The 15754-nt window shown below is 37.2% G+C and overlaps 1 protein-coding gene across 2 annotated transcripts in view; it reads right to left on the bottom strand.

Moving 5' to 3' along the window:
• The window catches only part of MANEA (mannosidase endo-alpha), a 47846-nt gene extending 40825 nt beyond the window's left edge, over positions 1-7021 (bottom strand). For both annotated transcript variants that reach the window (XM_057489434.1, XM_036890426.2), the window contains exon 1: positions 6886-7021. The gene's annotated coding sequence lies outside the window, so the exon portion shown is untranslated. The remainder of the gene's footprint in view (positions 1-6885) is intronic.
• Positions 7022-15754: the final 8733 nt, after the last annotated feature.

Here is a 15754-nt window from a genome sequence, read left to right as displayed (position 1 = left end):
AAACTGCGAGCTAACTTCAAAGGAAAAGACAGTAACTTAACAGTGCAGAACCTAGCAGATACCACCTTAAACAAGTGATCAAAATTAACTTCCTCAATTAATTTTGTATAAATAGATATCATAAGTTTTCTGAGAGGACGCCCTAAGGATACAGAATCATTACTGTCAAAATGTGATCCGGATGTAATCTAATCTAACCTCATCTACTCACAGGGAAACACAAGACAATACACCAGACAGTCTCACATGTGCATATACATACACACACACATATACAAACATACACACACTCATCTAAAACACATATATATGCATATATATGTGCCATGTACATATACATACACATTACATATAATGTAATATATACATATACATATTATATATACACTGAATATATAATTATAAATGTAGTGTAATATATGTGTGTGCATATATAGTGATAAAAGAATGATATAACCATTTTGGCCTGCCTCTATAATTTGCTGCCCTGAAATTTCCAAGTTTTTGAGATAAAAACAGATCCTTCCCTTTGCTTCAAGAAAGCGAGAATTTTAACAAGACAAAGAGTAAAAGAAATTATAGAAGTAATATGATCTCAACTACATTAAAGATACACACAAAGGAAGAAAATATACTTAAACATATGTGACTATCTCTGGATGAGAAAAAAGTGACAGATTCTTACCCTGTCTTCTAAAATTAGAATATACTTCACAGGGAAGAAAAGTTTGAGGAAGATATTTTATAAGGATATAATCAATGATAAAGAATATTGTCAAGTCAACAGATAATGGGAGAAATAACTATTGGATTGAGAAATTAGTAAGAACATATATTTTTGAGATGTTGATCAGCTGAATGGTGAAATGTATGGAAGAGTCAGGATATACAATGGAAATAGTATTGATTTTGGAATCTGAAGATCTCAACTCAAATCAATTTGTCCTAGTCAAGTGATCCTAGGTAGGTCACTTAATCTCTTCCTAAAAAAGAATACATTTTGCTTTCTGACAACGTTGTTCTGTGAATAACGCAAGATAAGGTGTGTGAAAGTGAAAAACGGTTATGCTTTATTCAAATGGTAAATAGTAACTACATTTAAAAATAAATGAAGAAATATAGGAAACAAATAGTTCTTAAATTGTTTCACTTTTGTTAGATTCATTTCTTAGATCTACACATGACCATAACACACAATGTCCATTTATGAAGCTGCCTTTTTTTTGTTAACCTCTTACCTATAAATGTAATTTCTTAAACAGGTGCTTGTCTCTTTTCTTTTCACATTACTTCTTTCACTTAAATGTTTATATATAACATCATTATAGATGATCATTATAGGGGCTATATCCCAACAGCTATATTTCAATTAACAGTAAGTCATCTCAAACTAAATAAATGCAGCAGATCATTGTGACTAAAAGGATGGACTCTGTAGCTCCAGCGTTCTTTTAGCTATTTCACCTATACAAATGACCTGATCCTTCCCTGTTTTTCTCAGGATGAAATTAAAATTATAAACTCTTAGAATCATGGCTTGCTGAGTGTAACACTAATAAATATGAACAATTATTTATTATGACGGTTATTATTAAAGATGGGTGTGTGAAACAGCACTAGACTTATCATAGACACTGAGAAGTGACTGGTGATTACCGTGCAGTAGGGGTTAGAGTGGGCTTGCGGCGAGGGCAAGGGGGATAAAGGGGCACAAAAATCTCAGTCATAATATGGGTTTTTCACAGGGGTGGTGGTGCAGCACGGAGAATATAGACAGTGGTCTGTAACACCTTTCTGTGTTGATGGGCAGTGCCTTCACTGGTTGGGGTGAGGATCTGATGGTGTGTTTAACTGTTGAATTGCTATGTAGTATACTTCAAACCAATATAATATTGTGTATCAACTACATTTCAATTAAAAATAAAAGATAGGAGTCTGTCCAGCAATGAATCACCAACACATAGCTTACTCTAAGAGTCTATCCTCTATATAGATAACTTTTAAAATACTCTTTATCTTCAGGACAAAACTGACATGTCGACTCTTCTTGGTACCCTCCTAATGATTCCACAGCAAAAAGTATTCACTTTCTCACGTATTCTATTGTTACAGCATTACTTACTTTTTAAATTGACATTTATCTATTGCAGTGTGCTACTTATTTACGTTTATTATATTCCCTATTTGATTGCTCCTTAAGGTCCAGAAATGGAGTCATTAGATTTTAGTAGAATCCAATATATCTTATATAGTAACCATCAAGTGTTCAGCGTAAACAACTTAATTTCTAGTCCTTAACATATACTGCCCTATATATATATATATTTGGGAAGTATGTATATAAAAAGATTCTACTGACTATACATATGTTTGACATGTTTATGGATTATATTGTCCATATTATACAAGAAGAATCATAGATGGATTCAGTGAACCTTCTCAAGGCTACTGAAAATGTGTGTTATCTTCAAAGGACGGTCTACATTACATGCTAATACACTGAAGTTATACATAATAGGTTCTTTTGAAATTCCATGACTTCTATATTTGCGGTCTGTGCTTTTCTTTTTTAAAATGCTAGTTTTTATCATCTCTCATACTGCATCTAATCTGCTTTTAAATCCCTCCATTGTATGTTTCATTTCGGATATGGAATTTCTTAATGATTGAATCTCTGAATTAAATTCGTTCCTCAGTTCTTGAATATTTTTCTGTACCTCCATAAGGTATGCTGGATGATTCTATTTTGTATAGTAATGTTTATGATTTTTATTTTGAACTCTCTTTCAGGTAGATTGGTGAGTTCAGTTTCATTTGACCCTTGGTACCACAGAAGAAGAGAGAGAAAAAGGGATAGAAAGTATCATTGAGGAGGTAATTGCTGAAAACTTCCCCAATCTGGGGAAGGAGACAGTCTCTCAAGCCATGGAGGTGTACAGATCTCCAACACAAGGGACCCAAGGAAGACAACATCAAGACATATAATAATTAAAATGGCAAAGATCAAGGATAAAGACAGACTTTTAAAAGCAGCTAGAGAGAGAAAAAAGATCACATATAAAGGAGAACCCATCAGGCTATCATCAGAGACTTCTCAACAGAAACCTGTCAGGCCAGAAGGGAGTGGCAAGATATACTTAATGCAATGAAGCAGAAGGGCCTTGAACCAAGAATACTATACCTGGCAAGGTTATCACTTAAATTTGAGGGAGGGATTAAACAATTTTCAGATAAGAAAAAGTTGAGAGAATTTACCTCCCACAAACCACCTCTACAGTGCATTTTGGAGGGACTCCTATAGATGGAAGTGTTCCTAAGGCTAAATAGATTAATATTGTCAAAATGGCCATCTTGCCTAAAACAATCTACAGATTCAATGCAATCCCTATCAAAATACCAACAGCAATCTTCAATGAACTAGAGCAAAGAGTTCTAAAATTCATATGGAATGACAAAAGACCCTGAATAGCCAAAGCAATCCTGAGAAGGAAGAATAAAGAAGGCGGACTTAACGCTCCCTGACTTCAAGCTCTACTACAAAGCCATGGTAATAAAGACAATTTGGTACTGGCACAAGAACAGATCCATAGACCAGTGGAACAGAATAGAGAGTCCAGATATAAACTCAAGCATATATGGTCAATTAATACACAATAAAGGAGATATGGATATACAATGGGGAAATGACAGCCTCTTCAACAGCTGGTGTTGGCAAAACTGAACAGCTACATGTAAGAGAATGAAACTGGATTACTGTCTAACCCCATACACAAAAGTAAACTCAAAATGGATCAAAGACCTGAATGTAAGTCATGAAACCATAAAACTTTTAGTAAAAAATATAGGCAAAAATCTCTTGGACATAAACATGAGCAACTTCCTTATGAACATATCTCCCCGGGCAAGGGAAACAAAAGCAAAAATGAACAAGTGGGACTATATCAAACTAAAAAGCTTCTGTACAGCAAAGGATACCATCAATAGAACAAAAAGACATCCTACAGTATGGGAGAATATATTCCTAAATGACATATATGATAAGGGGTTGACATCCAAATTATAGAAAGAGCTCACACACCTCAACAAACAAAAAGCAAATAAGCCAATTAAATAATGAGCAGAGGAGTTGGACAGACACTTCTCCAAAGAAGAAATTCAGATGGCCAATAGGCACATGAAAAGATGCTCCACATCGCTAATCATCAGAGAAATGCAAATTAAAACCACAATGAGATATCACCACACCAGTTAGGATGACCAATATCCAAAAGACAAACAACAAATGTTGGCAAGGATGTGGAGAAAGGGGAACCCTCCTACACTGCTGGTGGGAATGTAAACTAGTTCAACCATTGTGGAAAGCAGTATGGAGGTTCCTCAAAACACTAAAAATAGAAATAACATTTGACCCAGGAATTCCACTCCTAGGAATTTACCCTAAGAATGCAGCTGCCCAGTTTGAAAAAGACATATGCACTCCTATGTTTATCGCAGCACTATTTACAATAGCCAAGAAATGGAAGCAACCTAAGTGTCCATCAGTAGATGAATGGATAAAGAAGAGGTGGTACATATACACAATGGAATATTATTCAGCCATGAGAAGAAAACAAATCCTACCATTTGCAACAACATGGATGGAGCTAGAGGGTAATATGCTCAGTGAAATAAGCCAGGTGCAGAAAGACAAGTATCAAATGATTTCGCTCATATGTGGAGTATAAGAATAAAGAAAAACTGAAGGAACAAAACAGCAGCAGAATCACAGAACCCAAGAATGGACTAACAGTTACCAAGGTGAAAGGGACTAGGGAGGATGGGTGGGAAGGGAGGGATAAGGGGGAAAATGGGGCATTACAATTAGCACACATAATATAGGCGGGGACATGGGAAAGGCAGTATATACAGAGAAGACAAGTAATGATTCTATAGCATCTTCCTATGCTGATGGACAGCGACTGTAATGGGGTATGTGGGGGGGACTTGATAATGGGGGGAGTCTAGTAACCATAATGTTGTTCAAGCAATTGTACATTAATGATGTCAAAATTTAAAAAAAATGCTAGTTTTTGACTTGGAGGTCTAATGAGGTCTAAGAGATCCAGAAGCAGTGTGACATCGATTATTATTTCTAAAAGTATTTGCTATTACCCTGTTAATCAGACAAAACAAAATGATTTCACCTTTTAATTATTCATTTAATTAACAGTAATTAAAATTATGAATTTTAAATATTGTTATTATACAGACTTGTGGTGTTTTGTTTTTTATTTTTTTGGTACTGTTTTCTTCTGACTTTATTTTCTAAGAAGCCGCTGTAGATAAAACAGAACTAATATTAGAAGACACATCTGGAACTTTCAAAATCAGTTTCTGTACTAAGTCCTCTTTGGCCAGGTCGGTTTCAATGTAAACACTTATACCCTCTGGTAAAGAGAAATTCAGTTTTGCATGACCTCATTGTTCTATTTTAATCTTCACAATGACCTATGAGGTAGAACTTCTTAACAACAGTCTACAGATGATGAAACTGAGGTACAGAGCAACTGGCCATTTCTTCCAAGGCTGTGGGCTAGCAAATAGCTAAGAAACATGGTCAAGCAACCAGCAAGAGGCAGAGCAAGTCTGGCTTCCGAACTCCAGCTCTTACCCTCATGGTATTCCACCTTCCCACAATACACTAGACAAACCAAGTTTAGAAAAATATAACACTATAACTTTTTTGACAGTTTATGAAAACTGCTGACATGTGGTCATGCCTTCATTCAAAGATTACGGATGTAGAAAATAATGATTATCTGTTACCTATTCATAAGCTGTAGCTCAAATTTAATCTGAAGGAGGCCTATTTTCAGATCACACATTTACTATTCATCATGTGACTAAAAGCAACAGCTCTAGTGGTTTCACGTGCTACAGCCGGAAAATCCATAAGATTCACTGCACTCTACCTCTTTTCGGGGTTTACATATAGTTCAAGAGGAATAAAGTAACACTGCCATGAAAGTTATTTGCAACAATGTAACAATATTATCAATACCTAGATGTTTTATATTTTTCTTTTAAACTACTGTGTAAGTACTTGAACAACCCATTCCAGTCCTACTTCTTTTTTCTAAAAAGTTCCTATAATTAATATCATCTTCCCTTCTATTTGCTTTTAAGCATTTCCACATTTTTCCCTTAACACTTATCCGTAGGGTCTTGAAATAGTAAAACGAAAACAAACTATCTTTCCTGCCTGAATTTCAATTGCTCCTTTGGAAAATGAAAAAGATACTAGTCCAGCATAGCTGCATCCTAAGACAGCAGAAGACAGCAGAAGACACCAGTCTATGGTGAGAGTACAACACGTGTCAGCAGGTGAACGGAAAAAACACCTGTGCAGTGGCCTCCCCTCCCTTGACAGGCGACGAGACCTTTCTAGAGCACCTCGAGCCCAGGAGGCGTCGAGCCTTCCACTGTCCCCATAGGCTCAGGTATAAGCTGCAACTGGGGACAAAAAGACAAGGCGTCTGAAAGGCTTCCGTCGCTCCCGGGACTCCCAACTAGCCACGGAGAGAAGGGAAAAACGGGGCGACAGGGGGTTCCGCTCCAAAGAAGTGGCGGAATGAGGGCAGCAGGGTCGGGTAAAGCAGGGCAGCAGGCAAAACACCGAACACAGGCAAAACCAGTGGTAAGAGTGACAGCGGAATGGCCCGAGACCCCCGGCTCCCAGCTTCCCGCCTCGCGCCGCCGGCCGGAGGGGCGCAGGGTTAAAGGTTAAAGGCCAACGGCGGGAGGGCGGAGAGCCGATTGGCTGGCGAGCGGGCGCGCAGGCGCAGGGGCCAAGGGCCGTGCCCGCCGCAGCCCGTCTGCGGGGCTCTGCACCCAGCAGCTACTCACCGCGGGTGGCTGTTCGGCCGCCAGCAGAAGCCGAGCAGCCGAGGCCGATGAGACCAGAGAGGAGAGAGAGAGAGAGAGAGAAATGGAGAGCCCGAGGCCTGCCCGCTGCGAGCCCGACCGGCCTGGCTTCCCTCAAAGCGCGCGCACTGCGTCCCCCGGGGGCGGGGCCTGGGGCGGGGCGGGCTCGCTGGGTGGGCTGGGCCCTCGCTTCCCGTCACCGGCCCGCCCACTGGGTAAAGGTCCGGAGGGGCGCGCACGCAGTGAGCTTCGGGTACTACGGAGAAAAGTTGGGGGAGAGTAGGGTGGGCTGTATTCCCATCCTCTTTCTCCAGCTGGGGGTGACCCATCCGCCCCTTAGAAACCGGGCTTCTCAGCTTCCTCCGGGAAGCCCTCACTTAGCAGAGGACAGCTTTTTTTAATGTGAGGTTTCAAAACTTCCTCCTTTAACTCGAGTACCGCTTGTTTTCAAACTTTTTAAATTAAGGAATCCCTTTTTCTCTTTTAAAAACCGTAACTTATCTTGGAAACCTAAGTTGGCAGACAGATAAAGATGATATTTTTAATTTGCAGGTGTATAAAATCACCTTTGTACTGAAATAGTTACAGAAATAATTGTGAACAGTGAGGCAGGCTGAAGAACAAGAAGGGTTACAGCTGCAGGTTTCCATCTTACATCAGCCTGAGACGCTAAGGGAACGCTCTATTTTGTTTGGTTACATAGTAACAAGTAAATCCTGACTCACAGGCTCTCCTGAAAAACCTTACTGCATTTTTAAATCAAATATTGTGAAATTATCCCGTATGTGCACATTTTAAAGAATAACAATAAAGACTACTCAGGTACCTACTATAGAGCCGAAGATACAGAAAAATACCAATATATTTGAACCTTTTACTAAGATACTCTCCAAAAGTGTCTCTTCCCTACTGTGCAGAAATAACCATGATGCTGTATTTTTAATAACCTTTACCTTGCTTTTTGAAAATAGTTACATATGTATGATTCCCAAAAAATGTAGTGATCCCGCGGTTGCATTTTATATAATGAATCATACTGCATTTTAATTTCATTACCTGTTCAGGTTTTGAGATTGATCTATACACAAATCCATTTCATGGACAAGCTCGTGCATCATGATCCATATGCCTGCTATTGTTAGATTTTAAAGATTTTGCCTGGCAATAGTATCTGATTTATCTTTTAATGTGCATTTCTCCCTTGCTAATGGGCTGTGCATCTTTATATATGTTGTTTGGGCTTCTGTGAAATGCCTGTTCTCAATTTTGGCTCATCTTCTTTTTAATGGGGTTGCTTGCTTTTGAAAATTTGTAGGTAATCTTCATATATTCTTCAAGTTTAAATACTTCTCTCTTGTCAGTTATCTGTGTTACAAATAACTTCTCTCAGTTTGTGGATTGTCTTTTAACTTTTTATGATGTCTTTTGATGACCAGAAACTGTATATTTTAAAGTATTGCTAGTTGAATTTAGTAATTTTTTACATTAGGATTTTGTACTTTTTGCTTCTTTGTTTACAAAAGTCTTTTTTTTGTGACCAGCAACTATTCTCTTTTATTTTCTTTTAAAAGTTTTAAACTTTAATTAAGAAATAAGTCAGACACTGAAAAGTACAGATAATAACATAATGGTCATCCATGCACTCAACCCTTATATATTCTAACATTTTGCAATAACCTTAATGATTCTTCTTTAAAATTACCTTAGCAATTGTTGACTCTACTCTTTCATGTAAACTTAAGGATGAGTCAGACAGGATCCATAAAAAATCCTATGTGAATTTTGATGGGAATGGATTTGATTTTTACAGATTAGTTTACGAAAAATAGTCTTTTTATCCATGAGCATGGTAGAATTATCCATTTATTCAGGTCTTTTATGTTCTGTGATGCTTTGTAAATTACTGGATTTTTGAACATCCTTGACACAGGCTCCTAGATTTTGTTGGTAACTCTGAAGATATCTTTCTTTAATTGACATTTTCTAATTGGCTATTAATGTTACATAAAAAGGGCATTAATTTTTGTATTTTGTTCTGTCCACAAACATTTGCTGTATTTTTTGTTTGTATGTTTGCTTTGCTACTTTTTTGAATATTTTATATAAATAATCATACCATTTGTAAATAAAGATAATTTTTTTTACTTCTTAAACTATTTATTAATTTTTCATTTCTTATATATTACCAGGACCTACTGTACAATGTTTAATGGAAGTAGTGATGGCATCCTTATCTCATCATGACTTTACTGCAATATTTCAAAAATTTTATCATGACGCATAATGTTTGCTATGCAGTTTTAGTAGATACTTTATCTGGATTATTTAGTGTTCTATTTCTAGTTCCTAGATTTTTTTATCATGAATGGCTGATAATAATTTTATCAAATGATAATTGATTAATAATTTTATCAAATTTTTTCTCACATTTTTTGAAATAATTATTTTTTCCTACTCTAATGTTTCATGGGGTTTTTAATAGCTACTCTAATGTTGAATGAAAGGGAGGGTGTTTTATTTTATAATATATCAATGCATGTCTACTTCTTAAAGGCTGTTTGATTACTTTATGCCTGCCAATATAAATAAGTTAGAATAATCGATTCCCATTTTGCATCATTTATTCTACCCATCAAACTCAGTGCATAATAGTGTTTATAAACTGTATTGTCCTTATTAGAACTGTCCTTACTTTCTCCTGAATATTTTATGTCTTTTACCCCCATCCAGTCCTAGAAGTTTCATTTGAGTCCCCTACACATATCGTCACTTTGTACCTTTGTTCATCCATCCACTTACCTGAGATGTCTTCTCAGTTCTCGCCCATATCCTCTCCACTCACATTTGTCAGATTTCTTTTTTTGCAAGCAGTAGAAGTTGAATCTGTCAAACTAAAACACAAATAGACTTTAATGTGAAAGGTTAGAGACTAGAAGAGATCTAGCACATGAAGGTGAAAGCTAGTACCTTAAGCAATGGCAATGCATAGGAACCTAGAAGGGCTGGGCAATTGGGAGCAGAGCCTCACAACAGTTCAGATTAGGGTGCTCATATATTCAGGGCTGCACTGAACTCTAAATATTGTTGATACCATCATGAATAATTTCTCAATTCTGCCTGTGTTATTTGCCTCACTTCTTCAAGATTCAAATTTTTGGTTGGAATAGTCTGATTAGCTAAGGTGAGGTTATATGCCGGTATCTCCTTAGCGTCCTTGAAGTAGAAGTAAGTCCCTTTGGCTTCCTTAACGGGAAGTGGGAACAAGACAAGCACTATGGTATTTTTCCTAAACCAGGAGGATTTTTAGATTCTAAATGGCCAAAAATCAACAAATAAAAAAACAAATAGATGAAATAAATTCCAAAACAAAAGTTCAATTATCCAACATACTATATTTCAATGTCCATGTCAAGTCTACCTTCCTTATGGCTATTGTATTACATACTGATTGTTTCATTCTCTTTTTTTTTTGGCATCATTAATATATAATCACATGAGCAACACTGTGGTTGCTAGATTCCCCCCATTATCAAGTCCCCACCACATACCCCATTACAGTCACTGTCCATCAGCATAGTTAGATGCCATAGAGTCACTACTTGCCTTCTCTGCTATGCTGCCTTCCCCGTGCCTACGTTATGTGTGCTAATTGTAATGCCCCTTATTCCCCTTCTCCCTCCTTTCCCACCCACCCTTCCCAATCCTTTTCCCTTTGGTAACTGTTAGTCCATTCTTGGGTTCTGTGAGTCTGCTGCTGTTTTGTTCCTTTAGTTTTCCTTTGTTCTTATACTCCACATATGAGTGAAATCATTTGGTACTTGTCATTCTCTGCCTGGCTTATTTCACTGAGCATAATACCCTCTAGCTCCATCCATGTTGTTGCAAATGGTAAGATTTGTTTTCTTCTTATGGCTGAATAATATTCCATTGTGTATATGTACCACATCTTCTTTATCCATTCATCTACTGATGGACACTTAGGTTGCTGCCATTTCTTGGCTATTTTAAATAGTTCTGTGATAAACATGGGGTACATATGTCTTTTTCAAATGGGACTCCTGCATTCTTAGGGTAAATTCCTAGGAGTGGAATTCCTGGGTCAAATGGTATTTCTATTTTTAGTTTTTTGAGGAACCTCCATACTGCTTTCCACAATGGTTGAACTAATTTACATTCCCACCAGCAGGGTAGGAGGGTTCCCCTTTCTCCTCATCCTCGCCAGCACTTGATGTTCCTAGTCTTTTCTATGTTGGCCATCCTAACCAGTGTGAAGTGATATCTCATTGTGGTTTTAATTTGCATTTCTCTGATGATTAGCGATGTGGTGCATCTGTTTCATTCTTTTAATTCCTATTAAATTTATAGGCAGTAATATGAAATGTAGAAATAATTTCTTCATTAATTAAACTGTCATTCTGTTTTTTTCTATAGTGCTCTGTGAAGGTGTAACTAGGATATCTGTTGGCACCATTTGGGATGCAAAACTAAACTCCAAGAAGTCCCCTGATTAGAACACCAAAGCTTCACCAGCTGATAGAACAGACATGAGATCCACACTCTTTCTCATCCCCCCTGATGCTCTAATCTCTTTACCATATGTACCCAGAGATCCTGAGTGCATCTCTACATCTTGATAGCCAAGAATCCAGTTTAACTCCATTCTACATAAATTCAAGAATTATGATACAGGTCAAGGAAGAAGTTGGCCTTGGAAGGTTGTGTCTCAATCTCAGAGCTGTGTAAATGCTCTGACCTTGTAGTAGCCACAGGGTCTAGCATACCTTCTTTCCCCATTATTAGAGGCTCTTCCAGGATTGACACACATCGCAGTATTAAACTCAGTATTATTTGTCAACTCAGTAGGTAATTCCCAGCTGCTATAGTCTCAATGTTTGTGTCCCTCCAAAATTCATATTTTGAAACCAGCTCTGTAAGGTGATGGTATTAGAAGATAGGGACTTGGGGAGGTGATTAGGTCATGAAAGCAGAGCCCACATTAATCAGTTTTGTACCCTTATGAAAGAGGCTCCAGAGTGATCCCCTGCACCTTTCTGCATATGAGGATAAAACAAGACAGTGCCCACCTGACCATGTCAGCCCTTGATTTCAGCCCAGTGAGATTGATTTCACACTTCTGACTTCCAGAACTGCAAGAAAATGCAACGCTCTCTAAGCTACCAAGTTTGCACTAATTTGTTCCAGCAGCCATAAGAAACTAATACAGTGCTGAATGTTGAATAAATGAAGTGAAGAACATTAGGGATTCAGTAAATATTGCATGAATTACAAGATACTTAGAAGAAAGACAGTAGGTGTTCTGTATGTTCTTTTTATTATAGACCTTAAAATGTTCTTTGGGTGTGAGCGAAGCATCATCCTTCAAATATATCCACAGAGTACATCAACTATACTTCAATAAATCTGCAGAGTTAAAATTTATTTCATCAATTAAACCTGGGGTTTAAGCAACCAAATATTACTCTAATTGTTTTGATTGGGTTTGTTGAGAGTGCTCATATGTTAGTTTTAAGAAAGCCGGTTTTATTTGATCATGCATTTATTCAAGAATTTTGGGAGGGTGCTTGCTGTAAGAATACATCAGTTCATAAAAGTGTCTGCCTTCTAGGAACTTACCATCTAGAACATACAGAGATATACACTGTGTGGCTTACCACTGTTTGGGTATTTCAATTGTATTTCAATTGTATTCAATTGTATTTGTATATGTCTATGTTTTCAAAAGAGTTTGTGACCCTTCAGAGTTAAAATTTATTTCATCGATCAAACCTGGGGTTTCAGCAACCAAATATGTGTTTCTTCATTTACCTGTATATTTTTATAGCACCTGGCTCAGTGCTTTTCATGTAGCAAGTCTTCCACTATGTTTGTTTAATTTAAAGTATTGTAGTGGCCAGAAATTCATACTTTATTGATTTAATAAGAAAAAGGCACTGTGTATGTGTGTTTATTCATGTGTGTGACAGCTTGTAGGTAACATTTTTATATTCCTGCTTCTTTCAAAATAAATTCTCTATGATGTTTAATCATCTTTTAAAATGAAAAGAAAAACAACAATAAAAGCAGACCTTACCAAGTTACCATTTATGATTTCATAGCAGAGAAAAATACACACATATTCTCTAGACTACTATTTCTCAATATTTTTGATTCACTAGAAAAATATAAGGTGCTCTCAAAATTATTTATTAAAAAGTTTTATATACACATTTTAATTGTTTTTGTAGGTTTAGAATTTTTTAACAATATGAAATATCTTTGTTCCATGGCATTAATTTTTCAATTTCATATAACTTGTTCAAGGAAAGTATAGAAAGAAATAACAAAAGAATGAGAAAATATTGCCTTCAAAAACCATTTCTCAAATGAGTATCAGTGACATGTATTCATTAAAAAAATCAAGACAAGGGAATTTCATATTGGGTATGCAAAGGAGCAGAATATGTTTGTTGACTTCCCCATAATTTTTCTCCAAAATTTATTTCAATTTTAATTCCCTCCTATATATGTTCAAGCTTCCCAGACAATCCTTGTTTTTCTAGTTCTGCAAGTGGTATCTTTGCCTACTGATCTGAGATTTCTTTTCCAGCAAGCTCAGCCTGTGGGCAGCTCAGTGGTAGCCCTGCCTGTGCGAGCCTGCATGCAGGTCTGAAGATGCTGACTCGAAGTACCCACCTTCGGCTCAGCAGCACCCCCTGTAGGTACCTCAGGTTTGCACCCACCGGGGCTTTGTTGGAGCTGCGGCAACTCATAGAATCAGAGCATGTTATTAAAGTTCAGGACAGCATTTTCTCTTAGTAGTAATTGGCTGAATTGCTGCTTATCTAAATAGACTGGCAATTCTTAGTATAGAATAATCATATTAGTATTGCTACTAATAACGCTAATACTCTTGCAATAATGTAAATCAAATTTTTAATTTTAGTGACTTATATCTACAATTGTCAAAGCATTTTGAAATATACTGGTTCTTTAAAATCTGAAAACCATCCTGTAATATTAAGTAGGAAGGACAGATAATATTGTCATCACTTTTTGGAGGAAAAATTTTCAGAAGACCTAGATAAAGAGTTTCTCAAGTTCCAATAGCTCAAAATATGCAGAATCAAGATAAGTACTTAGATATTCTTTTTTAAAAACTATATTGTAAAAATAAGTATGATTTCAGCCTTAATGAAGTTACCAGTCTAGAAAGGAGGTAAGACATGAATGTGGGTGGTCAAACTCGAGGCAGAAAGTTGTAAATATTTTAAAAAGGATACCAATGACATGTTACAAGAATTCAGAGAAAAGTAGATTGCTTGAGTATAAAATTATTGAGATTTAATCAAAGAAGCAATATTTGAACTAGGCCTTAAATAATAGTTATAGTATGATTTTATTAGATAGAAATTGGAGTATGGGTGTGGGACTCTAAGCCCAGCATTGAACAAGAGTGGAACTCAAGAGGCAAGCACGATTGAAGACTCAGAGAAGCAAGACTCATTGGGTGGTTAGAATTAACATAAAAAGAGAAATGAGAGAAAAGAATCAAAGATGACTCCAAGTTTTCCATTCTGGATACCAGGAATAGGAATACTAGAGTTGCTAGCAACAGTCATAAGAAACTCTTACGTTACTTCCTAAACTTACTGTACAATGGTTACTGCTCCTGATATTCCTCAGGGATGGCTTTTCTCAAGTCATCCAGTGATTTCTTCGTGCTAAATACAGTAAACACATTTTAGTGTGTATCATATTGATGGCTCTGTTGCCTTCAGCTCCATAGTCAACTCCATCTATATTGAACACCTTCTTCTGACTTTCTTGACTCTATACTCTCCAGTTTTACAACAGGCATCCCATGCACAGTGCTCACTGCATTCAATGCTTCCTCCACACATATGCTCTCAATGTTTAAGCTTGGTCCTTTGATTGTTTCTTTTACTTGTCTGGTAACCCTCCCCCTCCAACCTCCTTGGTAGGCTTCTCTCTTTCGGTTGAGGACCCTTTTCAGACTGGGTCCTCTCCTCCTGCAATGTACCCCCTGCTTGCAATCTCCATTCGACTTCATAGCTGCAATGTCCAATAACCAACCAGCGTCCTAAGGATCACCAAAACAAAGCTTCCAGTTCATATTTTTCTCCTAAACTCCAGACCCATTAATTTCTTATTGACTGTGCTTATAAATACACTAGGAAACTCAAATGTAATATGGCCAATATTGAACACAACTTTTCCTCCCTAACCTGCTCTTGTTCCACATTTCAGTGTAAGGTTGAAGCATAATGAAATATAAATATACAGACTTTGTCTCCAGTTCCTGGCACATAGCCCCTAAAACCCTTAAGATTTCCTGAGTGATAAGGATTAGAGGGGCATCTACTCTTTTAATGAGGCAGCTCTCATGGAACCTCAATAAAATTCCTAAACATAGGTTTTGGAGAGCTACCAGGTGGTGGAACACATGGAGGTGCTGGGAGGGTAGCATGCCCAGTGAGGGCATGGAAGCCCCGGCCTCATCCCCTATATCTTGCTCCATGCATTTCTTCCATTTGGCTGTTCCTAAATTGCATCCATTATAATAAAGCAGGAATAGTAAGTAAAGTGTTTTCCTGAGTCTATGAGTCATTCTAGCAAATTATCAAGCCTGAAAAACAGGGGCTGGGGGGTGGAAACCTGAATTTTTAGCTTAGTGGGACAGAAGGTAACTTAAAATTACAACTAGCTTCTAAAGTGAGGACAGTCTTGTGGACTGAGCTCTTAAATCTGTGGAGTCTATGCTACCTCCAAGGCCGTTAATGTCAGAATTTAACTGAGTTGTAGGATACCCAGTTGGTGTCAGAATTGGTTA

The sequence above is a fragment of the Manis pentadactyla genome, chromosome 12, assembly GCF_030020395.1.
Source record: "Manis pentadactyla isolate mManPen7 chromosome 12, mManPen7.hap1, whole genome shotgun sequence".
Lineage (NCBI taxonomy): Eukaryota > Metazoa > Chordata > Mammalia > Pholidota > Manidae > Manis > Manis pentadactyla.
This window is presented reverse-complemented; position numbering and strand designations above follow the sequence as displayed.